At 41.8% G+C, this 26,178-nt stretch overlaps 1 protein-coding gene across 1 annotated transcript in view; it reads left to right on the forward strand.

Moving 5' to 3' along the window:
- The first annotated feature begins 1,727 nt into the window (after positions 1-1,727).
- RHBDD1 (rhomboid domain containing 1) overlaps positions 1,728-26,178 on the forward strand; it is a 106,897-nt gene continuing 82,446 nt past the window's right edge. Inside the window, exon 1 of the mRNA XM_080667256.1 lies at positions 1,728-1,804. The gene's annotated coding sequence lies outside the window, so the exon portion shown is untranslated. The remainder of the gene's footprint in view (positions 1,805-26,178) is intronic.

Here is a 26,178-nt window from a genome sequence, read left to right on the forward strand (position 1 = left end):
TGCTTATTTGTATGTGATTTCTTTTAAGATTTTTACCTACAGGATCATGTAACCTGTGAATAAAGATAATTTTACTTCTTCCTATTCAACATGATGTTTTTAAGGTTTTGTTTTGTTTTGTTTTGTTTCCTCTACTGTACAGGCTAAAACTTCCAGTAAAAATTTTTTAAATATATTTTTATTTCAGAGAGGAAGGGAGAGGGAGGGAGAGATAGAAACATCAATGATGAGAATCTTTGATTGGCTGCCTCCTGCATGCCCCTCACTGGGGAACAAGGCTGTCCTGGGAATCCAAATGTGAATTCCGGTTCACTGGTCGGTGCTCAACCACTGAGCCACACCGGCCAGGCAACTTTTTTTATTTTTCTGTTTTTAATCTTAAGGAAAAAGCATTCAGTATTAGCTATAGGTTTTTCATAGATACCCTTTATTAGGGTAAGGAAGTTTCCTTTTAATCCTACTTTTTTGAGTTTTTACCATAAATGTTTGTTGAATTTTGTTAAAATACTGTCAACTATTGGCTTTCAAAGCAGTGGGCAGCCAGACCTGAGTTCAGTATCAGGTAGACTTTTTCTGTCCTCGCTAAGAAGTCTAAGAATGTCTAACAAGTTTTTCACTGATAATATTTGAAATTAAATATAATTGTCTAAGTATGTTCTTAATCCTTATATAATAACATTTTTATGAGATTACTGTATTGAGCTTCTCGATTTGTAGCTCCCTTAAAATCACCTCTATATTTGATATATTAAGATAAGAACAAACTTCCGTTTGACCCAGCGATCCCACTTCAGGGAATACATCCTAAAAACTCCAAGACACCAATCAGAATGAATATATGCACCCTTATGTTCATGGCAGAGTTATTTACAATATCTAAGATTTGGAAACAGCCCAAGTGCCCATCGGTAGATAAATGGATAAAAAATGCTGTGGGACATTTACACTATGGAGTACTATGCGGCTGTAAAAAAAAGAGGGCTCTCTTACCCTTTGGGACAGCATGGATGGACCTGGAAAATATTATGCTAAGTGAAATAAGCCAAACTGAGAAAGACAAATATCCCACTGGCTGCTTGTCTCTATGTCTGGTCCCTCCAACGCAAGCCACTTGTTTGCATCAAATAGGTTAACTGAAATACTTAACCCCTAAGGCCCTCACATGGACAAACAAACTAAAAAGTGCAGTCGCAGACCCAAGCTTTGGGGAGTGAAAAGTACACCCATGACCTTGTTTGGGGGGCGTCCTTGGTAACCGTGGGTCCCGCTCTGAGATAGGCAGCTCTCAAGCTGTCTGACAACTCATGAAGGTGTAAGTTTCTCTCTCACACCACCCACTGCATCAGCAGCATCTGACTCCTCGCAGCAGGTGGGGAGCTTGCAGCGGGGCTGGGCCCTGGAAGGACAGTTTCGCAGCCCCCACGCAGCCCACTGGCTGCACGTCTCCATGGCTGGTCCCTCCAACGCAGGTCGCTAGTTTGCTTTTGCCCTACGCACGCACGGCAGAGGACGGTAGTTCTTTAGGGCAGGGGCGACAATGATCATCCCCTTTTCACTCGCAGTTGCAGGATGAGTCCACACTGTGCCCTCGGAGCCACCGCTTGTCTCTGCCGCCACGCGGGGGCCGGCCGGCTTTACAGCCTTCCCTCCCCAACCCGGGCCGCCCCAGACGCGCCGCAACATCACCCACTATCCTGCGCGCCAGCCTGGCCACGGGGAAGAGGAGCGTCGATCGACGCCGCCGGTGCGTGATGACGCACATGCGCGCGCGAAGACGTGAGGACGCCGGCGGGCCGTAGAGAACGTGAGTTTCCGCATCTGTTTGGTCCCGTTCGTGGCGCCGCTTCTGCGCGGCTTTTTTAGACTTTTCCCAGGGCCGCGGCGTCGGCGGCGGGGCGGGGGCTGCGGGGCGACTGTCGGCGTCCGCGTAGGGCCCGGGACACAGGAGGGGATGTGGCAGGGAAGGGGATGGGGACAGGGGCGGGTGCGGGTGCGGGTTGGAGGCTAGCCTCCGCCGCCTAGGCACCCTGGAGATGGGAGATCGCGGAGGGCGTTTCCTAGAGCGACCCTGCCAGGGTGCTCTTCACCCGCGCCTCTGAGGGTCACCGCAGGGAATGACTTGCCGAGGCTCTCAGGATGGGGGTAGCTAGCTCCCTGGGAGTTTTAAAGGGTTGTCTTTTAAAGCAGGAGCTTACTGCGACGTTGCGTCAGAAACAGCTTTCACTTTTAGGTGCACTCGGAACAGTAACTTTCTGTTCTGGGAACTAGTGGTGTGCAAGCACACCCCAACCCCCTAACCCGAGGAGTGGTATTTCCCTTCACAGGGTATAGGAAATCCACCCATCCCTTTTAACCCCTTTCCGCCCAGACCTTCAAAGCCTCTCCAAAACCGGAGCAGCATCTCTTTTCAAGACTCGGGGTGCTCTCAAAAGGAATCATCGCTTAGTCACGACTGAGCCATCCATATATGTGTAGGTTCCTTTGCAGTACACTCAGTGACAGCTGGACTTTCCTCTTTTCTATTTTTTCCCTTTGGAATGTCTTCTTAAAAGTCTGTCTACTGTCTCAAATGTATATGTCACATTTTGCTGTTTCTAGTAGACTTTAAAGACTTCATGTGCTGCTTGGCAAGGCTTGGGAAGAGGTCATCTTACAAAGAACAGCACTGCATTGGTTTCCTAAATTGTCCCTGGACTACTAGTATCAGCATCAGGCTGGAACTTGTTGGAATTGTAAATTTGGGGGACTTACAGAATCAGAAATCTATTTCAACAAGCCTTCCGGTTGATCCCAGTGCACCTGGGTGCTAAAGTTTGGGAATTACTGGCATATTGATAAAGAACAGCCATTGGGCGTCACCTTGGAATTTGACAGAATGGAAGGGATCCATGTGGGGCCTTTCCTGGGTGTCGGGTCTTGGACAAGTTACTGAAAGGTTACTTCATAGGGCTTGTAAGTATCCAAAGTGAAAGTGCAGGAAAAGTGTTTAACACCAGCATACATAGAAAACACTCAAAGATGAGATGTTACTTAATAACTGTTATGAATATATAAAATCTATACATTGACTGGTGGAAGGTTCTTCATTGGGTTAGATACGGGTTGTCGAGCACGGATATTGTGATGACTGCTTAGATGGCATTTTATTTGTTTGTGACTTCCCAGTTACATTCTACAGAATCAAGGTTGTTTATCGGAGGCAGGATATTCAGTTAAAAGTTATAGTAATAATAGAGGCCTGGTGCATGAAATCTGTGCACTGGGGTGGGGGGGGGGGCGGGGCAGGGGGATCCCTTAGCCTGGCCTGCGCCCTCTCACAGTCCAGATCTCCTGCTCGCTGCTCCTTAGTGCTGCCGTAGAGGTGGGAGAGGCTCCCGCCACCGCCACTGTGCTCACCAGCCATGAGCCTGGCTTCTGGCTGAGCTGTGCTCCCCCTGTGGGAGTGCACTGACCAGGAGGGGGCAGCTCCTGCGCTGAGCACCTGCCCCCTGTTGGTCAGTGCACATCATGTTCTGGTCATTCTGCCTTAACGGTTGCTTAGGCTTTTATTCTATAGATGTACTATCTCATACCAGTGCTGTGGTGGCTGGAGAATTTTTAAGAATCGCATTAGTTACTGTTAAAAAGTACTTTGAGAATTTTTGGCCTTCTGGTCTCCAGCTGAATTATACTTTTTGACCCAGAATTTGGTAAAGAAGGTAGAGTGGATAACTGACCAGAGATTAGCCTTAGGGCTGAGGAGTATTATGGAGCTGTGACTTGCAAGCATAAGACAAGGCTGGGGATGTTTACATCCTTATCTTCCTTTCCCACATGTCAGACTGTACAGCTCAGATAGCAGGGAAGACCTCCTCCCACCCGTTCTCCATGCCTCTGTTTTCCGGGAGCATCACAAGAGCTAAGTTCGGAGTGCCAGCCACCTGTGGTTTTTGCAGATCATCAGTTGCAGTGTTATTCACAGCTTTCCCCTTCCTTTTCCTGGGGGCCACTTTTGGGGGAGAAAGAGAAGTATTCGGGATTTGAAGCAGGTGCCTTAAAGCCTAGACCAGCCGTGGGCAAACTACGGCCCGCGGGCCGGATCCGGCCCGTTCGGCTGTTCTATCCGGCCCGCGGAGCCGAAAGAGCGGAGGGTTCTCTTGCTCTCCCCTCCGCTCCTTTACTTAGAATTTATATTAGTTCACAAACACTCCATCCATGCTTTTGTTCTGGCCCTCCGGTCCAGTTTAAGAACCCATTGTGGCCCTCGAGTCAAAAAGTTTGCCCACCCCTGGCCTAGACTCATTCCAGTGTTGGGAAGGGTCAGTGCCACCCTGTGGCCTAACCAAAGGCTTGGATTAGAGCACACTGCTCCCAGGACCTTGCTGTGGCTCCTGGATTTTGTGGGTGAGCGAGTTTTCAATAAACAGGAGTCACGTCGGATATCAGCTGCTATAAATAATTTTGGTAATGCTGCCCCATTATGAAGCATTCATTTTCCAAAGGCCCTCACATTTTTCTTGTCCTCTGTTTCAGGAAGGCAGCTCTATAGCAGGGGTTTGGGGTCAGGAAGACCCTACTTTGAACCCTGCTTCTGCTGCATACTGATTGTATGTATCCATTAGACAACATCCTCCCAACCTTAATTTCCTCTCCTATCAGATAGGAGTCATGGTGTGTGATTGCCTCAGGACATTGGATAAAATGAAATGAAGTGCAAAACCTGTCCACCAGGTGTTAGGCATAGAAGCTCAATCACTACTGCATGGTAGACAGTAGAAAAAGGTAGTTACCACCTCAAACCTAACTTTATCTCATTCATTTCCTCTTATGAATGAGGTAGTTTTATTATTACCTAACTGCATGGCTTTTCTTTTTAAATGATCAAAGATGCTGAAGTGGAAAGTCAAACCTTTCACATTATAGTGACTCAAAGAAAGCAAACACTTGTAGAAAGTTAAAACTCTAAACATGGTAGAAAAACACTGTAGTTTTATCACCATCCAGAGCAACTTCCTTAAGACTTTTTGAGGTGCTTACTGGAAGCTGAAGGTGAGGGGTGACTAATATTTAAATTTCTTCAATTAGTTAATAGGGACCATCAGTTATAGAAGGGGGCACTATGTAAGAGGAGATGAGACCTCATTAAAAATATGCACCAAAGTATAAGAATATACTATTAGCTCTGATATTGTTATTATTTTTCAATATGGATGCTTAATGATAGATAGCAAAGTGAACATTTTTGTTCCATTTTTTTTAAAGTGATAAAAGTTTATATGTGTGTATATATGTACATATATCCTATGTAATCCTATGCAATAAAAGCCTAATATGCTAAGTGTCCAGTCGTCCGGTCAACCAATCAAAACGTAATATGCTAAGGCTGCTCAACCACTCTCTATGATGTGCACTGACCACCAGGGGGCAGACAGTCAACTGGTCAACCAGTTGCTATGACATGCACTGACCACCAGGGGCAGACACTCCGACCAGTAGCTTTGCTTGTTGTTGGGGTCCAGCTGATTGGGACTGAGCGAGATGGGCCGGACACGTCCTGGAGCCCTCGCACAGTCCCTCTCTGGCTGGCCAACCTCCCGCATCCCTCCCCAGCCTCAACTGTGCACCAGTGGGGTTCCTCGGCCTGGCATGCGCCCTCTCGCAATCTAGGACCCCTTGGGGGATGTTGGAGAGCCGGTTTTGGCCCATTCCTGCTCAGCGCAGGAGCTGCCCCCTGGTAGTCAGTGTGCTCCCACAGCGGGAGCGCTGCTCAGCCGGAAGCCGGGCTCACGGCTGATGAGCTCAATGGCAGTAGCGGGAGCCCCTCCCACCTCTGTGGCAGTGCTAAGGATGTCCGACTGCCGGCTTAGTCCGTTCCCCTGGGGAGTGGCCCTAAGCTGTCAGTTGGATATCCCCCGAGGGCTCCCGGACTGTGAGAGGGCGCAGGCCAGGGCTGAGGGACCACCTTCCCCCATGCATGAATTTTGTGCACCAGGCCTCTAGTATATATATATTATATATGAATATATGAGCATGGAAAATACTTGAAAGGAGTCATACCAGGTCATAATTATTTGTAATATGGGGATGGGGTAAATCTATACATTCATGTAAAGTTAGATATGTGCATGTTTATGTAAACATTCTTTTTAAAAGATAAATGATGCTTTAAAATGATTTACTTTTAGGCTGCAGTTGTCATCCAAGCAGTGGGCCTCAGATATTTTTAAAAGCAGGGAACCCTATTTAGCAGAATCTCACCTGTAGCGCTCAGGAGCTAAGAGGCTTTAATGAAGGGCACAGGGCTTCTGCAGGAACACACCAGAGGCATGTCCCTGGGACCTAGGAGTCCAGGTCACGGGTCTGAAACTCTTTGTCTGAGGGATAGCAATCCTCAGGAGATGGGCTATACCTAAGAAAGTCATGGCAGTAAGAATTCTTGTGGGTGGGAATCACAGACATGTTCTGAAAACAATGCCTAAGGTTTTCAGCAGTGTTAAACAGGTAGTATACGGTAGCTTCTCATGCAGAGGAGTGATTATTTAAAACAAAATCCAACCTTTAGTCTGACCATATTTTACAAAAATAGAGAGGTGTCTATGTACATTTTTTGAGAAATCACCTAAGCTTTTTTTTTTAATCCCGCAAGTATGGCAGCTGTATCACTGTTAGAGCTATTTAATATTTTAACTGGCTGTTGTTTAGCATTACAAATGACTCAAGGAAAAAGAAACAAGGAGTCCATGGAAATACATTACTTGTGTTTACTGCCCCTGGGGTTTTTTGTTGTATGGAAGAAGCTGGTTTGCATTTATATGATAAAGGATTTTTCTTAGAGTTAATTTTTAGTTAATAGTGAGCTTTCATAAGAAAAATAATCTCAAATGAATGCTAAGAATCAGATTATTAATAGGGGAAGTAATATTGCATTGTCTTTTTTTACACATTGAGGAGGGTTTCCTGGTGACAGCTGGAGTGTGGGGGAGGGGCGTCACTTTCAGTAAACCAGCTGCTCTGTGTAGCATCCTGATGGTGACATTTCAAAGCCTGTGGATAATTTTAGCTGTATTCAGAAAAGAAAATGTATCAAATTTCTGGGAAGCAATAGATAGTGTGCAAGAGCCCTTTGGGATCTAGATGATAGCCAACTAACCACGCATGCATTCAGGTTCCCATGTTGGTGTTAGTTACCATCTACTTTCTTGGACATTGTTACATGCACATAATAGTTATAAAGCAATAAAGCTTAGTTCCATGGGGGGAAAAGGCTCATTACTTTATGGAGAGGAAAGGAGAATGGAGAATAAACTTTAGGGGTGTGCTTATTGCTTTCGCATAATACGCTGTTTCATCTAGTTTTCATAATGACTCCAGGAAGTAAGGGAAGTTTTTCTCATCTCTGGATAAAGAAGCTCAGCAGGATTGATTATATGATTTGCCCGCGGTCACGTACCAGTAAGAGATGGCATCCAGATTTGACCGCAAATCTGGCTTCAGCTCCAAGAGTATTGTCATAAGAATAACAGCTGTTTCTCCATAGTGTTAACTTGCTTTTGCATTTTTAATTCAAAGTGTCAATATCGGGAGAGTTATGAATGAAATTTATATACATAATACAATTACTTCAATTCTATATACATAATATATAGGGAGAGAGAGAGTTGCTAGCTACTACTAATTTTGGATATTTTCTCCTTGAGGAAAGTCTCTTGGGCAACACTGAAAGAAATTTTGATACTGTTTTTATGTTACAAATAGCAGCGATTTGCAGTTATGTGTTATAATGAATCAGTTGTGATTCTAAGTTTGAACAATGGAGGAATAAATAATGTGCATATTGCCCTGTACCAGAAGTCCCTGCCTTCATACCAAAGTTTTCAAGATTTCCTCCTTTCTTTCAAGGTGTGTTAATTTTGTATTAATACGAAACCTTATAGATTTCTAAATTTCCAGCTTGTAGCTATATATTCACCAATTGATTACTTAAATCCTTTTATTTTTGTGAGATCGCTCCACAGCTTTTGACTATGAATTTCATTGGTCATTTCATCTCCTTCCCCATTGCCCACAGGACAATGCCTGCCCCAGTGTTTTCTTTATTTCTCCCCCCACACATCATATAAAACTTTAACAATTAATTTTGCTAGATTCTAAACATTCCATGCACTTTTATATACATTGAGTGGCCAGATTATTATGATCTCTGAACGCATAATAATCTGGCCACTCAGTGTATTTGTATCTCAAATGGGTACCAAAAGTATTCTAGACTTTTGCTGGAGATCAACCACCTATTTGCCCTGAGCTTTCTATCAGCCAGTGCAAAAGGGAAAACTGATCAGATGCACAATTTATAGTATCTTTGATATCAAATAAATGAGGTACTCAAGAGAAGTACACTGAGTGGCCAGATTATTACGTGTTCAGAGATCATAATAATCTGGCCACTCAGTGTACAGTTCTATTATATTTCTTTATCACACTATATTATTGCTGTTTGTGTGTTTGCTTCTCTTTCTAAGCTATGGTTGCCTAAAAGGACAGTGCTTGCCTCTTAGTAGATGCTCAGATATTATTAAACTGGACGCCCAGTGCATGAATTCATGCACCAGTGGGGTCCCACGATCAGGCTGAAACCGGATCTCCGACATCCCCTGAGGGGTCCCACATTGCGAGAGGGTGCAGGCCAGGCTGAGGGACCTCACCGGTGCACGATTGGGGCCGGGGAGGGACACGAGAGGGCTCGAGGGCATGTCTGGCCTGTCTCACTCAGTCCCGATTGGCCAGACCCCAGCAGCATGCTATCCTAACAGACGGAGCATCTGCCCCCTGGTGGTCAGTGTACATCATAGTGACTGGTCAGCCAGTTGACTGTCTGCCCCCGGTGGTCAGTGCATGTCATAGCAAGCAGTTGAGCAGCCTTAGCATATCATTAGCATATTATGCTTTGATTGGTTGACCGGACAACCAGACACGTAGCATATTAGGCTTTTATTATATAGGATGAAGGAATATAGACACCAAGATATAAAATTATATACGAACGCTTTTATTGCTGTCATTTCACATTCATTAGTTTTCTTCCCTGGGCTCATGATTAGGGAAAGGTGATGTGTTTTTTTTTAAATGTGATAATTTATGTCTGTGATTGAATTGCATGATGGTGAAAACAAAGAAATAAATCTTTCCAAAGAAAAGCATGCAGGATACTTCCATGATCCTTCCTTAAGGCTGTGAGATTAAAGAGGCTCTCGTTTATTTTTTTCTTTTCTTTCAGTGGATGAATCTAATTGATTTATTGTCCAAAAGTTCTAGTCAGAAGTTTTCATCAAGTGATAACATTTTATTAAATGTTTAAACTAGTCTTATTTTCAGTGAGGAGCAAAGTCAGGGAGTGTGATGTTTTGAAAATCACTTCAATAATTAGAAGTGTCTTTAAAAACATAAACCTTGTATAAATAGAAGACAATTTTAGAACAAAAGTTTTTCCTTTTGAAATATTCTTCATCCAGTGTCCAAGTGTTTGCACTAACTATATGACTTTGAGAGGCCTTTGCCTTACTCATGCAGAAGTTACTCTCACACTCACGTGCTTGCACTGTGCACTCTTTTCTCTTCGGGCATGCCTGGAGCAGACCTTTGAGATATTGCTTTTTTACCTTCCATGTTTTGATTCTTCTAGGGGCTAGATAGGGGTGGGCAAACTTTTGACTCGAGGGCCACAATGGGTTCTTAAACTGGACCGGAGGGCCGGAACAAAAGCATGGATGGAGTGTTTGTGTGAACAAATATAAATTCAAAGTAAAGGAGCGGAGGGGAGAGCAAGAGAACCCTCCGCTCTTTCGGCTCCGTGGGCCGGATAGAACAGCCGAACGGGCCGGATCCGGCCCGCGGGCCGTAGTTTGCCCAAGGCTGGGCTAGAATACTGACTCAAGAGCAAGAGATTGGAAGTGTATGGGTAAGCTCAGAGAACTGACAGAAAAGCCAAACCACCAGGCTACGGGACAGCAGCTTGGTGGGGTCTCAAGGTTTGCATAGACCTAGTAGATTGGAAAATTCATTTTTTAAAAATATATTTTATTGATTTCAGAGAGGAAGGGCGTGGGTGAGAGAGAGAAAAACATCAATGATGAGAGAGAATCATTGATTGGCTCTCCCCTGCACACCCCCTACTGGGGATGGAGCCGCAACCTGGGCATGTACCCTTGTCTGGAATTGAACCCAGGACCCTTCAGGTCTGCAGGCCGACACTATCCACTGAGCCAAACCAGCTAGGGCTGGAAAATTCTTTAAGTTAATGCTCTGAGTGTCAACTCCAGGAGTCGTTGGTATTAGTGTCTCTACACACAAGTTTTAGATTCCAGGGAGAGAGTTATTATTTCCAATTCTGGTCACTGGCCTTCTTGATTGCTGGTCCCCTCAGGACCACATCCAGTTGAGGTCTGAGGTAGATTCCTATTACTGAAAGAATGAGGTATTGGTGCTGGGCAGGCAAAATCCCCATGCTGTCCCTACCACCTAGTAATTAGTGACATCCTGTGTGCTTTCTGGGAGCAGAAACAACATCTCTGAAGTCTTGACTACTTCTTATACTGGGCAGATTTCGGTTACATAAATAATTCACCAACAATCCTTACACACATTAATTTAAATGGTGTGGTGGCTATCACTTTTTCATTGATTTTAGGTAGACAAAGAAATCTGGCATGGAGCAACTGGGAGAGTGGAATTACTTAAATCCTCTTGAAGGGAGAGATGGTGGGATGCTCCCCGTGTCTGCTGGTTTAGGCCCTATGTCTGATGGGCTGTCAGTTGAAGAACTTTAATGAGCCCTCATTACACTAAAGCTTGTAGTCTGTGAGAGAAGGAACTGGCTTATGATTGATATTGGAAATCATACGTGGTGATGGATCAAAATTGGAGTTGGCACTAATTCACCTCGCTGTGGAGCAAAAGTCAGGACTATGTACAAAATCCAGTAGTTTCATTTTTCATGTATAAAGGTAATCTAATCATTTTTGTTAAGACAGTAACACTTTAAAAAGGAGGGAAAAATAAAAATTTGGCCATCTGACATATTGAGATTTTTTGAAAATCCTGAAATGGAGGATCATTAAATTTTCAAATGTAGTGATGATTTAAAGATAATTTTGACAGAAAGTGTGGTTTGACATTTTATTATAAAATGTATTGTAATTAGGAATCACTTCTACTTTCATGTGTCTTCCAAACATCCATCATATTGTTTAAAATAATGTGTGTGTAATTGCATATCATGAAGCGGTTTAAAAATGTGGGATCATAGCCCTGGCCAGGTAGTTGAGTTGGTTGGATCATCATCCTCTAAACCAGTGGTTCTCAACCTTTCTAATGCCGCGACCCTTTAATACAGTTCCTCATGTTGTGGTGACCCCCAACCATAAAATTATTTTCATTCCTACTTCATAACTGTAATTTTGCTACTGTTAATGAATCGTAATGTAAATATCTGTGTTTTCCGATGGTCTTAGGCTCTACAGCAGCGGTTCTCAACCTGTGGGTTGCGACCCACAGGTTGAGAAGTGCTAGTAGGGTCGTCTAAGACCATCGGAAAACACAGATATTTACATTACAATTCATAACAGTAGCAAAATTACAGTTATGAAGTAGCAACGAAAATAATTTTTTGGTTGGGGGTCACCACAACATGAGGAACTGTATTAAAGGGTCGCGGCATTAGAAAGGTTAAGAATCACTGCTCTAAACCAAAAGGTTGCAGGTTCAATTCTAGGTCAGGGTACATACCTAGGTTGGGGGTTTGATCCCTGGTTGGAGCACATGAGGGGGTCAATTGATGTGTCTCTCTCTTTCTTTCTCTCTCCTCTCCCTTCTGCTCTCTCTAAAAATCAATAAAAACATATCATCTGGTGAGGATTAAAAAAAGAAAGTGGGCCTGGCCAGTGTGGCTCAGTATGAGTGTTGACCTATGAACCAGGAGGTCATGATTCCATTCTCAGTCAGGGCACATGCGTGGCTTACTGGCTGAATCCCTGCTAGGGGGTGTGCAGGAGGCAGCTGATCAATGATTCTCTCTCATCATTGATGTTTCTATCTCTCCCTCTCCCCTCCTCTCTTTGAAATAAATAAAAACATATTTTTTAAAAGGGGGAATCATAGGAGAGAAACCAAGATGGTGGCGTAGGTAAACACCTAAACTGCCTCGCACAACAATTTTAAAACTACAACTAAAAGACAAAACGGACATCATCCAGAACCACAGGAAGGCTGGCTGAGTGGAAATTCTACAACTAGAAGGAAAGAGAAAAGCACACTGAGACTCAGAGGAACTGCGGAAGGCAGAGGTACCGAGGCGTGTGCGTGGAGAGGGCGGGAAACTGAGTACGTGGCTGGCTTTCTCAAGCGGGAGGGAGACAAAAGCTCCCGACTGCACTGAACTCCAGTTCTGGGCAAGACTCTGGGGACCCAGACTCATTCGGGGAGAAACTGGACTGTCTGGCAGCGGGCGGAACTCGAGGGCGGCTTTCTCTCAGAGGTGCTTGCAGCGATTACCACGGGACACTGAGACATAGGGGCCTATAAGGACAGGGCTGACGGGAAACCAATGCTGTCTGCTCTGCCCTGAGACTCTGCCCCATCCAAGCTGAGCACAGAGGCTCTTTCAAGTCTTGTCTCATAAGGGTGTCTCCAGCACAGAAGTTCTCCCAGCGTAGACACAGCTCATCCTCACAGCCAACTGGCCTGGAGGTCAATTCCTCCCAGTGATAACAACAACAATCAAAGCTTAACTACAACAAGACTGTGCACACAGCCCATAAAGGGGTGCACCAAGATTGTCCACCTCAGGTAACTGGGGAGGCTGAGCCACTGGGCCCTATAGGACACCTACCACACAAAGCCACTCTATCAACTCAGGGAAGTAGCCAAAATGTGGAGACAAAAAAAAAAACAGATCACAAATGAAAGAAATGGAGGAAAGCAAACGACTGGATATAGAGTTCAAAACCACGGTTATAAGGTTTTTCAAGAATTTTCTAGGAAAGGCCAATAAATTTAGCGAGACCCTGGAGGATATGAAAAAGGACCAACTAGAAATTAAGCATACACTGACTGAAATTTAAAAAATATTATACAGAGATCTAACAGCAGACTAGAGGATCGCAAGAATCAACTCAAAGGTTTGAAATACAAAGAAGCAAAAAACACTCAACCGGAAAAGCAAAAAGAATCCAAAAAATATGAAGATAGTGTAAGGAGCCTCTGGGACAACTTCAAGCGTACCAACATCCGAATTATGGGGGCGCCAGAAGAAGAGAGAGAGCAAGATACTGAAAACCTATTTGAAGAAATAATGACCGAAAACTTCCCCCACCTGGTGAAAGAAATAGACTTACAAGTCCAGGAAGCACAGAGAACCCCTAACAAAAGGAATCCAAAGAGGACCACACCAAGACACATCATAATTAAAATGCCAAGAGCAAAAGACAAAGAGAGAATATTAAAAGCAGCAAGAGAAAAACAGTTACCTACAAGGGAGCACCCATACAACTGTCAGCTGATTTCTCAACAGAAACTATGCAGGCCAGACTGGAGTGGCAAGAAATATCCAAAGTGATGAATAGCAAGAACCTACAACCAAGATTACTCTACCCAGCAAAGCTTTCATTCAGAATGGAAGGTCAGATAAAGAGCTTCACAGATAAGAAAAAGCTAAAGGGTTCATCACCACCAAACCAGTATTATATGAAATGCTGAAAGGTATTCTTTAAGAAGAGGAAGAAAAAGAAAAAGGTAAAGATAAAAATTATGAACAACAAATGAATCTAAAAATCAAGTGAATAAAAAAAAATCTGATGAACAGAATAAACTGGTGAATATAATAGAATCAGGGGCATAGAAAGGGAGTGGACTGACAATTCTCGGGGGGGAAAGGGCTGTGGGGGAAGAGACTGGACAAAAATCGTACACCTCTTGCCGAAACCGGTTTGGCTCAGCGGATAGAGCGTCAGCCTGCGGACTGAAAGGTCCCAGGTTCGATTCCGGTCAAGGGCATGTACCTTGGCTGCGGGCACATCCCCAGTGGGGGGTGTGCAGGAGGCAGCTGATCGATGTTTCTCTCTCATCGATGTTTCTAGCTTTCTATCCCTCTCCCTTCCTCTCTGTAAAAATATCAATAAAATATATTTTAAAAAATCGTACACCTCTGGATGAGGACAGTGGAGGCGTGGGGGTAAGGGCAGAGGGTGGGGTGGGAACCAGGTGGAGGAGTGCTATGGGGGAAAAAAGAGGAACAATTGTAATAATCTGAACAATAAAGATTTATTAAATTAAAAAAAAAGTGGAATCATAGAAAACCCAGAAAATGCTAATTGGTTACTAAGTTATAAAAATACTGTAAAGCTATTTAAAATTTTTTATATTGTCTTTATTTCTTTATATGAGTTAAAATCCTTGTCACTTCTAAGTTTATAAATATAAATAATCTCAATATAATCTCATTTAATGCTCACAATACTAAATATGCCTGCAGTATTTCCTTTTACAGGTGGGAAATGGCAGTTAAGTGACTTTCCTAAGGTCCCATAGCTGGTGTATCGTAGAGATCTTACCGAAAAGCCCGTGCCCTCAAACACTGTCCTATACTCTGCATACGTTAATGTTGCCAGCCCTGTGCATCATCTTGACAAAAAACATTGGGACATGTCTTTTCCTAGAGCCTGTCTGTTTACCCTAGCTGCCTGACATCTTCTTTACGTTCGGAATCTCTTCAGATGTGTCGCATCGCCCGTCACCTGTGCTTCTGTTTGCTGTAAACGTGGCAGCCTCTCCTGCGGTGCAGAGTATGCTCTGTGAAGCCTGTTGTCCTGTGTGCCTTAGAGCAGCCTGGCAGCCTTTCATGCTGAATCCAGCAAGGTTGCTTTTTTCATTTAACAGAGCTGGGTGTCGCTTTCTAGGTGAACGATAATTAAATGCTTTTAAGGATGTATTTGATTAACAGGAAGCTGACCTGTGTAAATTAATTATAACTGTAATGATGTCATAGCCTTGTCTTTTATTATTAGCCAGGTAATTGACCAGAAGTTTGGGAGCTTATTGTAACTGACAGTTAGGGGTTTGACCTTGTGTGCTGTCTAGAGGCGAAACATGCACAATGCATGTAAATGCAGCGTGTTCACTGTGCTGCATGTGTGGTCGGAGCATCTGATCTTGGGTTCTTATTTTTACTCTGTACTGCTTTGAGGAAATTGGTATACTAAAACAGAATATTACACTGAATTCTCTTCATAAAAGCATAGGGCCAAACACAGATGTCTGTGTCATTGAGTAATTACAATCAGATAGGAAACCTGGCATATTTAGGATGTGTAGTCAAATAAACAAATGCCCTGAATTAAATGAATCCTGTTTTTAAGTTCCATGTGAAGGATGACAAAACAACTTTTGGTAGAGAAAGCGTAACAATAGGGGCATATTTGATAAGTTAAGAGAATTTGTCCCCTCCTAATTTGTCAGAGAAAGTTCAGAGCATGTGGTATTTTCAGTATTTGAGTGATGAGAGCCTCCAACTTTGGTGGATTTGGTTGAAGAATGGGATGATGGTGGTAAACATGGTGGGGGAGTGGGATAATAAGGACTAACCAGCAGTGGTTCCTGGGTGTAGGTGGTCCTCTCTCCTGCACACTTTCTACTAGGGTTAGAGTCAGCTCTGCTAGAATATGACATACACATTCCTAAACTCACCATCCCGAGCACAATCAGGCAGTAAAAACCACAGAGCTTATGGGGCACATAGTAATAGGAGCAAAACACCCCAAAACTTTGTCAGTAGTACATTAAAAAGAAGAGATAGGCCCTGGCTGGTTTGACTCAGTGGTTAGAGCGTCGGACTATGGACCAACAGGTCCCGGTCAGGGCACGTACCTCGGTTGCAGGCTCGATCCCCTGGCAACCAATCAATATGTCTCTCACTTCTCTCTCTCTCTCTCTCTCTCTCTCTCTCTCTCTCTCTCTCTCTCGTCTCTGTCTCTCTCTCCCTCCCACTCCTCGTTCCCCTCCAATCTCTCTCTCTAAAATAAATAAATAAATAAATAAATAAATAAATAAATAAATAAATAAATAAATGGGAAAAATATCCTCAAGTGAGGATTAAAAAAAAAGAGAGAGAGATAGGAACCTAATAAAATAGGAGCACAATTTTACACCTTATATAATCAAAAATATACAAGTGCTACCATAAATATGGCCTTCTCCCTTCAAAAAGTCCTAAATTTTGCTGTAGAAGTGGTTGCAACTTGTGAATTATTGTCAGTGGAGGAAGGAGAGTTATCTGGAATTGGATGGCAGACATTGATGGGTGTAATTCATAATACACTCTGTGAACCTGAGGTAGCTGGTTTGAGGTGTGCAAATGTAATTCATAATACACTGAACTTGAGGTAGCTGGCTTGAGGTGTGCAAATGTGTACATTTTGTGGATTTCCATGAAGCTTGCTTCAGCTGGGTATACTTTTCTGCATCCACCTGGTACTTCTTGCTAATGAAATGTAATCAAATGCGAAATACAAATTATGCTTAAATTGTTCCCTGATACTGTATATTAATTACAGTTGACAAATTTGTTTTAAGTACTGCAGCAGAAGTGATGGAGCCCAGTCAGGTAGTGGTGCTGGCAGTGCTGCGAGTTCTTTGCCTGAGTGCTTTCTCTGGCCCCTGCACCTGTTTTGCCTGCTGTGGCAAGCCACAAGGGACGGGAGTTAAGGCAGACCCCTAGTCTTGGGGATAGCACTGAGGCATAACTCTACTGGTTCCCAGGGTTCCTGGTGGGATTATGCGCTAGTACTCATGTGATGGCTGGCTTAACAATGCATACATTTTTGGCTCTTGCCTTCCCTATCTTGCTTCTCCATGACCCTATCAAGGTATTTGTCACCTTCCAAATAAATTACTTGCACAGAGACCTTTATCTCAGAGTCTGCTTCTGGGAGAAGCCTAACCTATAACAGTGATGTATAATAATAACAAGTAGCTACATTCATCAAGAGCGTGCTAATTGAATCCTCATACTAACCCATTTGAAGATGGGGAAACAGACATGGCTTGATGAGTTTGCCTAAGGTAAGTCACACAGCTCACAAATAGACCAGCCGTCTTTGCCACCACTTAGCACTGAGCAAAGACTCAGGGAAACATGATCGGATTGGGAAACTAGGCATAGGATAGTAATAGAAAATAAGGTTTAGTACTCAATGTTTTAAATTTAATTACTGGGGCTTCAAGGGACATTTTAGCAATGTCTCCTATTCTGCGATTACAAAAGCTGTTTGTTTTTAAAACAGCTGCTTGGGTTGTGGGTATGGAATTGGAATGTCCACCTAATTTGGACTTTTGCACTTCAGTATTTTTCCCAAAGTTAGGAAAGTGCAGAGAGGAGCGAGGCCTGGCCACCTTTCTAAGGTGCCATCATCCTGGTCTCTCATGTGGATGTGCATGATTCTAGGCAGAGTATACAGGGGAGGGGACCTTTACAAGGTCCCCTTTCCTGGTGTTCTTATCCCTGGGAAATCCAAGGTGAGGTGACATAAGAGGCCCTGTGCCTGTGTGCCCTTTCTGAATACTCCCTGATCCCAGGGAGGATGCTTGAAAGCTACACAGCATATGGGCCGCAGTAAGTGAATAAAAGTATGTGTGTGCACGAAAGGGCTCCTATTAACTGCAGAATCTTCTGTCAAACTTTTCTGGTGACTTAGAAAATAAGCTGGGGTAGTTCTGTCTCTGAATCTACACTCTTTGTCATCCTGGGGGGAGGGAGGGGTTAGCATGGCTGCCTCTCTGATGATGTGCAGGGAATAAACAAAGCAACTTCTGAACTCCTTTAAAACAGCAGCAGTTGCCCTAACTGGTTTGGCTCAGTGGATAGAGCATCGGCCTGTGGACTGAAGGGTCCCAGGTTCGATTCCCAGTAAGGGCATGTGCTGGGTTGTGGGCTCAATCCCCAGTAGGGGGCGAGCAGGAGACAGCCGATCAATGGTTCTCTCTCATCATTGATGTTTCTATCTCTTTCCCTCTCCCTTTCCCTTCCTCTCTGAAATCAATAAAAATATATTTAAAAAAAATACCACAACAAACAGCAGCAGTTGTGTGCACTTTGTCCTTTCCCCCCTCTGAGCCTAAACACTCTACCTGGCCCAATAGATGGTCAGTATGTTACTTTGTTGTCTGATCATATTGGTGACCTTGTTAAAATTTAGCCTCTTCTAAGCCTGAAAGAAGTTAAACCAGGCAGAATTGATAGATGTTTTTCTCTCGGTCTCTCTCTCTCTCCCTCTGCATCTCTGTCTTTTTCTCCATCTATGTCTCAGTCTCTGTGTTTGGGGAGAACATTTCAGTCTTTAGACTAGACTTCAGCTTTCTGAGCTTTTTGTGCTGCGGAGCAGCTTAACCCAACTGAACCTGAAGAAATGGACCATTTAAGTATTTGATGACCTTGGACATTCAGGACCCCCAAGCTAGGAGAGAACCAGCTGGTAGGAAGTGCTTTCTCACTGGGGAATAGTCTGCCCAGTTCATTTTAATCAACTCTTTGTGCTTTTTACCTAAAGTTTTCAAATTGTCAGGAGTCCCTCGCAGACTCTCACCGCTACCACAGCCTCGTCTTTTCCTTTCACTTTGGCAAAACCCCAGTCCCTTGGAATGAATTAATTGTGGATCTTCATTTCCTTTGCTCTGTGTAAGTTAAGTGGCATTAAGCTGACACACACAGCCGGGTGTTGAAACTAGTTCAGAGCATTTCCTAAATCTGCCATTCCTTTCCTGAGTCCTCTGTGTTTACCTGAGAGTATTATTCCTTAGGATTTCTTACCCTCAGCAGCAGTTCTCAGTGTAGTAGCAGTGTTGATGGCTTTTTGTTTGCTTGTTTTATCTTTTAGTTCTCACACCTTCCTACCCCCTTCTTGGTGGCAGGGCCAGGTAGAAGCTGAAGTCTTCTGTTTAGCCTTGTGTACTTTGTACTGTGCCACAGTCCCTCTTGGTGAAATTGATCTAGCATTTTCCAGCAGCAGTCGATGGATCTTATCACTTCCTGGATATTGTTAGAGTTCAGGATAGAGCTGATTACCAAGGCCTGACTTGACCATTTCTTTCGGTGATCCCATTTTCTATGGCTTAGAATAAGTGATTGTATCATTTGAAACCATTTTCCTGTATTTAATTTAAACTTATCTTTTCACAGCTACCACCTTAGTTTTGCCTCAGTAATTATCTATATAAGAAACATGCAATTTTGGTCTTTCTTTTACGGTTCCACACCAAAACTGCAGAAAGGATTTCCACCAAATGGGGCAGTTATGTTTGGAATGGCCAGACTTAACAATATACGGTAGGGGATGTGTGTGAAGTTCACTTTGGTGACCTCTGGTGGTAAGAGTACCCCATGTGGCTGCCTATCTCAGGAGATGGCCCCACTTAATTAAGCACCTTGGACAGAGAAAGCTGAGGGCTGAAATTTGAATCCCTGGAAAGTCTCCAGGGCAGAAGCTCCATTGAGCTGCTTCTCACAGGGGCAACTCTATAGAGCATCGTTCAGGAGAGATGGCAGGGCAGGGAATGATTTTCTTGGCAAGTGCTGTGTAGACCAGCTAGTAGATAACATGGAACTAATATTGTCTTCACAGGATTGTGAGAATTAAATGAAACAAATGACACATAACTCCTTTGTAAACTATCAATAATTTCACATATATGTTATTTATTGGGAAGATATATAAATATTATAAGACGTTGGATCCTGGGCTGAAAGGCTTGAAGTTGATCAGATGATAAAGATTTAACATCAGCTAATACTTTACAATGCTTATTATGTTTTACATACGCTAACTCATCAACTCCATGAAGCAGGTTTATTATTATTTAGCATCTGTTTTATAAATGAGGACACTTAGGCGTAAATTGATTGAGAACTTGCCCAAGGTTTTATCCAAGCAATTGAGCCAGGAATCAAACTCAGGCCACTTGGCTCCAGAGTTCATTCTATTAACCATAACACTGTTCATTCAATCTCATGATGAAGTACAGAAAGCTGTTATAGGTGAGAAAGCATGATAGATTGGGGCAGGGGATAACATGATGAGATTGGATTTAAATCAAATGGAGTGAGGTATTGTATAAAGTGGACTGAGGGAAGACTGTCAGGTGATAGGGCATGGTCTTTGGTGAGGTTTGTCACCACATAACTTATGCCCTTAGTAGTGGTTGCTTACTTGCCTGGAACATCCTTTTACTTCTGTTATTTTAGTGGTTTTAAATTCTAACTCACCAGCGGTCAGGTATTCTGCCTTCCACGTGGATGGTATTTATATTTTAAGGCAGGCTATTTTAAAGGATAGTTGGACAGTGTCCCACTAAGGTAAGGAAACTTATTTGTTTTCATTTGGGGAGATGGTATATAAGGGGGGGAAGAAAAGAAGTCTTATATCTTAAGAACTCTAAGTCTGGTAGTTTAAAATTAGAGGGATTTAGCCAATTGGCATTAGGGAGATAGTTAATGGTTATGTGAAGCCAAATGAGACAATTTCTTATGTAGTTATAACGATGAAGTGTATGAGTGTGGAGAACTACTGTATAAATGGGGGTCTCAGCAACCCTCAAAAGAAGAAAATGCTCTCAGTTCTCAATTTCTCTTGGAACAGAGTCCCAGTTGTAGATAGTTCTGTGAATACATGCTGGAATGTAATTACTGAGAGTGGCACAATATTCATAAAGACTAGATTTCCATTACCTTCTTCATATAATTGGATTCCAGTTTTCATTTTTTATTCATGAAGTCAGTTTTCATTCATTTGATTGTCTTCCACGAGCACAGGGCCTCTTATAGTCTTCGGATGGAGATTCCTCCATGCACCCCCAGGATCCCCATTGACCAATCAACTCAGGTAGCTGATGTGTTGTGGTAAATTAAACACAGTGTAGTGATGTGAAGCTGTTGCATTTAATATTTAAATATTAAGTTTTAAAATCATAATTTACATGTTATACATACAACTATGTATTGCATATACCAATTATGTATTGCACATAAGCTGTAAGCTTTTTGAAATACATTCATGTATTTGAAAAGTGGAAACAAATTACTTTGAAGTCTTTCATTAATAAATTCTTGTTCATTAAATGCAAATACATATTATACTATACAATTTTCTTATTTTCAAAAACTATCTTGAAAATCTGCATTTTGTAGTTAGGTTCTCTTGGGGCCTAAGGAAGCTAATGCCTTTTAGGGAAAAATTATGCTAATTTGGAAAAAATTTATACTAAGTAGGAGAAAAAATTATGCTTAGAAGTTTTATTGGAAAAACAGAATTTTATTATTGTGCTGGACTAAAAAGTTCTCATTTATTGGTCCTATAGTAATAAGCTGAGAAAATAATTTGTTATGTATGTTAGGATTTGAAAGCCATGAATGATAAGACTCCTGAGAGAATTATAGGAAGAAGTGGTCAGTTCAGTTCATTCCTAGAAAGAGTAGACTGTCTTGAAGCAGAATGAGAGAGAAAAAAGCATCTAGTGTGTATAGTTTGACCAAGTTCATGTGGTATTTATGATGTACTAATTCGTTGTCCAACTCTTGTAATTTGAAAAGCAGAGGGAGTTTTTATGTTTAGCATAAAGAGTCTGCTATTTCCATAGCATATTTGCTTTGTTTGAAGCAATAAAGCACACTAGCCTTCTGTTTCTTTCAAAAGCGGTTTTACAGTATCTATAGTTGAATGTGTTGGTCTAACCCTGCCCCTGCTATTGAACTACATTCCCATTCAACACAGCACATCACAGGGGAGGGGAGTGCTGACATCCTTGCAGCTGAACCTGAACAATCTCTTTGTAGTTTCATTTTTCTTTCTGAAGCATTCTTTTTACCGGAGCTTGTTAAACTGTTTCAGAAGGAGAGACAGAGATAGAGAGAGAGCTATAGATAGATAGCGAGAGAGAGAGCTTGTCTACATGGTTCTGTGTACCTGTGAGCATGTGTGTTTATATTATGTTTTAAGCAATGAAGATTTTAGCATTTTCTCATCAGTAGTCATTGTGGAAATGTAAATCAATACTGCCTCACACCCACTAGGATAACTGTGATTAAAAACTGGATAAAAACGTATTGTTGAAGATGAGAAATTGGAGACCTCTGACACTGCTGGAGGAAATGTGAAAGAGTGCAGAAATTTGGAAAACAGTTGGGCAGTTCCTCAAAAAGTTAAACATAAAGTTAACATATAACCCAGCAATTCTACTCCTAGGTATGTGCCCAAGAGAACTGAAAATAGAATCTATGTTTCTATAAAAAACTGTTTATGAATGCTCATAGCAGCACTATTCACTATAGCTGAAAAGTGGAAACAACCAGATGTCCATTATCTGATGTATGGACAAGTCAGTGTTGTATCTCTCTATAATGAAATGTCATTCTGTCATAAAAAGGAACTATTATATTATTAATACATGATACAACACAGATAAACATTGAAAACATGCCAAATGAAAGCAGCCAGACACAAAAGGCCACATGTTGTATGATTCAGTTTATATGAAGTGTTTAGAATAGGCAAATCCATAGAGACAGAAAGTAGATTAGTGATTGCCAGGAACTGGGGTAGAGAGGAGAGTGGGGGGTGACTGCTAACGGGTACAGGGTTTCATTTTGGGGTAATGACAATGGTCTGGAACAGATAGTGGTGTTGATTTTACAAACTTGTGAATATACCGAAAAACACTGAGTTGTACACTGTAAGATTGAATTTCATGATATGTGATTTGTATATCTCAATTAAAAAAAAATAGCTTAAGCATCTAGAAAATTAGGCATTAGCAAATACTGAGCCTGAGAGATAGTAGGCCTTTAATAAATACTTGCCAAATGAGTTGAACAAACCTACTCTGTCCCCTATGACTTTTTTAGGTAATATACTTAAAATATATGGAACTATTATTAAATGAAATTTACCACATGCATGAAAATAGTAGTAATGGCAATAGCATTAATCAATCTCACATATGTAGTGATTAGCCTTTTCTTGAATCTTAAAGAAAAACACACAATTAAAAAAAAATCAGTGAATAATTGTCAGAGTTGTTGCACTTTTAGTGATATGGAAGGCTTTCAGAATAGCATTTTATTATTCCCATTAAGACTGTCATTTCTTTCTTTCTTGTGAAACTAATTTGGTTACTATCCGATGCCAAATTGGATATGTAATTTATAATGGTTGTATATTCTTACAAGTTAATGCTCTAAATTGTTCTTAAACATTTAATCTGAAAGTTGAGATATATACCTCCCTATTAAATGATAATGATGAAATATCTCCCACTTTGTAAGTAGAGTTGAAAATCACCACAATTAGTTTCTTTTTCTTTTTTTATAGAACTCCTTTCTCTTCCCCTTGAGACACATTGGTTTCCCAAGTTATGAATTCAGTTTCTTTTGTTTGTTCCAGCCATTTAGTTTTTCTTATTACATACCTGTTAAATTTTTAATTTCTCATTAAAAGTAAATATGGATAATTTTCCTATCAATATTTCAAGAAGCCTTTCATTTTCTATCTGTCACAACTTTGGTGTGTATTACTACATAATTAAAATGCCATTTTTTAAAATCAACTAGTACTAGCAAAATAGCCTATTAATACATTTTAAATAGATCAGAGGTTAATTTCTGTAAAGTTGAGATAACTATTGTAAACACTGTTCTGGAACTAAAAATGGTAAGTGGAACAATATGTATAGTGTTCTGGGGAAGGTTGCTACAATTACAGGAAAAATTCTTAGAGATAAACATCTCATAGGTGTTCAGAACTTTTCAGTTCACTTATTGTATAATGAAGATGTAATAAAAAAATACTAATCTTGAGTCAAAATACTAATCTTTAGTCAAATACTAAGCACTGACTGTATGCCAGTCACTGGGCTAGGCTGTGGGTATTCAGTGTTGATCAAAATGGATAAGACAGTTCTGCCCTTGGCTATTTATGCTGTAATCCTGGAGCTCCTGGTGTGGGAGCCCCCATGTGGCTGGAGCATAGTGACGGAGGCAGAGACCAGTGTGAGATGAGACCAGAGAAATGGGCAGGGCACTAGGAAGCACAAGTGTTTAGTTATGGTGAAGAGTTTGGTCTTCATTCCAACTGTAATAAGCTACTGAAGGCTTACTGCAGGGGAATCCAACTGTAGTTTTATGAATATTGCTCTGAGCAGCAGTAGTATGTGGTTGGTAGGTGTAAGAGAAGCAAGGAATCCTGCTAGGGAATTTGTTGTAATCCAGGCTTAGACTACAGTAGTGGCCCTAGAGTTAGAAGCGCCTAGATAGGTAACAAACCGGAAGAATTAAATGAGCCTTATATGGATGGGTGTTTGAGATAGTGAGATGATGAGGGCCAAGGATGTATAAAGGGTGTTTTCTACATTACTGACTTGAACTGGTTGCCTGGGGATTCCATGTCCTGAGATGGCAAACATGGGTGGAAGGACAGACTTGGAAGGGATGACCCCGTGTTGTTTTGAGCATGTTTAGTGTGTGGGAGGATGTGTTTCTGAGGTGGGATGTACAGAGACTAGCCTGCTTTTTTCCTTGAGCTGCAGTGACTAGTTTATGGTCTGGATACAAATTAGAATAAAGAAATCATTTCCCAAACCAAACACATTGTACCAGTTTCCAGCTCATAGAAAAATTGCTATAATTGATCATGCCTCTGTGGTTTCTCTTATAACTCAGCACTGTAAAAATCTCTGTGTATTTGATGGGCGGGACAAAGCAATATTCATTTAATTGTCAACACTTGCTTACTTTCATCTGTTGTCTTTGTCTTTGGTGTTCCTAGCCCACAAGGTCAAGTTACAGATTTGGTCTTCACATGCACCAGTTGGGTTTTCTGTTATCTTGTCACCAGCTGCATCCTTCACATTGAGTGGCTGGCTGACTTAATAACCTACTAAGAGAGCTGGTATGAAATGGTGCCAATTAACCTTTGCTACTTAAAACTCAAACTTAGGTTCTACCTACACTGATACTCTAGTGGCCTCTGTGAAAGCGGGGCCCAGCATATTGTGCCCTTCTCACATTGACTGTGGTTATATCTGCCTTCGCAGTAAGCACATATTTATTGCGAATATGAACCACATTATTTTATTCATCTTCTGATTTTCTGCAGCCAGAATTTTTGTTTCCTTCAACAAGTAGAGATGGGCCATTTAGGGGCTAGGGTTGTGTTTTGTTCTTTGCTGAGCCTCTAGTGACTGGCATACATTTGGCACCCAATATTTATTAAATAAATGAGTAATGGAAGGAATGCTGAGTAGTCATTCTGTGTGAAGTGGGTCATTTTAGTTTCCAGAAACCAAAGAGATCAGGCAGACTATATACTTCCTCTAAGATTATGTCCCTGGAACCTCCTGAGAAATCAAGGCTGAAAAAATATAAATGTGGGAATCATTCTAATGAAAAGAATGATAGAAACCATGAGAGTGGAATTCCGTGAGTGTGTGAAAAGAGTAAAGATAGGCGGGAATTGAAAATCAGAGGAGGGTGAAGGTGGGAAAGCACAGTGTCCTGGGAAGCAGGAGCCTTCAGCAGTAGAGCTGAGCGGTGAGGAGGGAGGCGGACAGAAAGGGACCTTTGGATTTGGGCAGAAGTAAAGCAAATGTAATGTGAGCCTGGGTGTACAGTGCGAAAAATGATTGGGGACATTCTATTCTTTTATTTATACTTTTCATCACTAACAATTCCAATCAAGGGAGAACTTTCTCTTAAGCAAAGACATAATTAGTTTTTATTTTCTGCTGTTCACAGCCTGGGCTCCATAGTACACTGTTTGTACTGATACTGAAGGGTTTGTTTGTTACTTAATGATCAAGGCCATATTTTTTCATTGCTCCGATTACAGGTAATGATGTTTTAATATATGTAATTATTTGGGAGAATTGTGAGAAAGTCACAGTAGTTGAAGAAGAAAATCATCCTGAAGGCCAATGTGAAAAATAGAGACCATTTCTCCAAAATTATTTGGGAACTTTTCAGTTGAAATTTTATTAAATTTAATAATTCATGAGAGTGCTACAGATCTATAATAATAAGCCCATGCAATAAAGAAACTTGGGATGTGCTAATAATGAGGATATGCACACATATAGGCACATAGAGTTTTTTTCTTGGGCATTTCTTTT

Source organism: Plecotus auritus, assembly GCF_963455305.1.
Source record: "Plecotus auritus genome assembly, chromosome: 5".
NCBI classification, from domain to species: Eukaryota; Metazoa; Chordata; class Mammalia; order Chiroptera; family Vespertilionidae; genus Plecotus; species Plecotus auritus.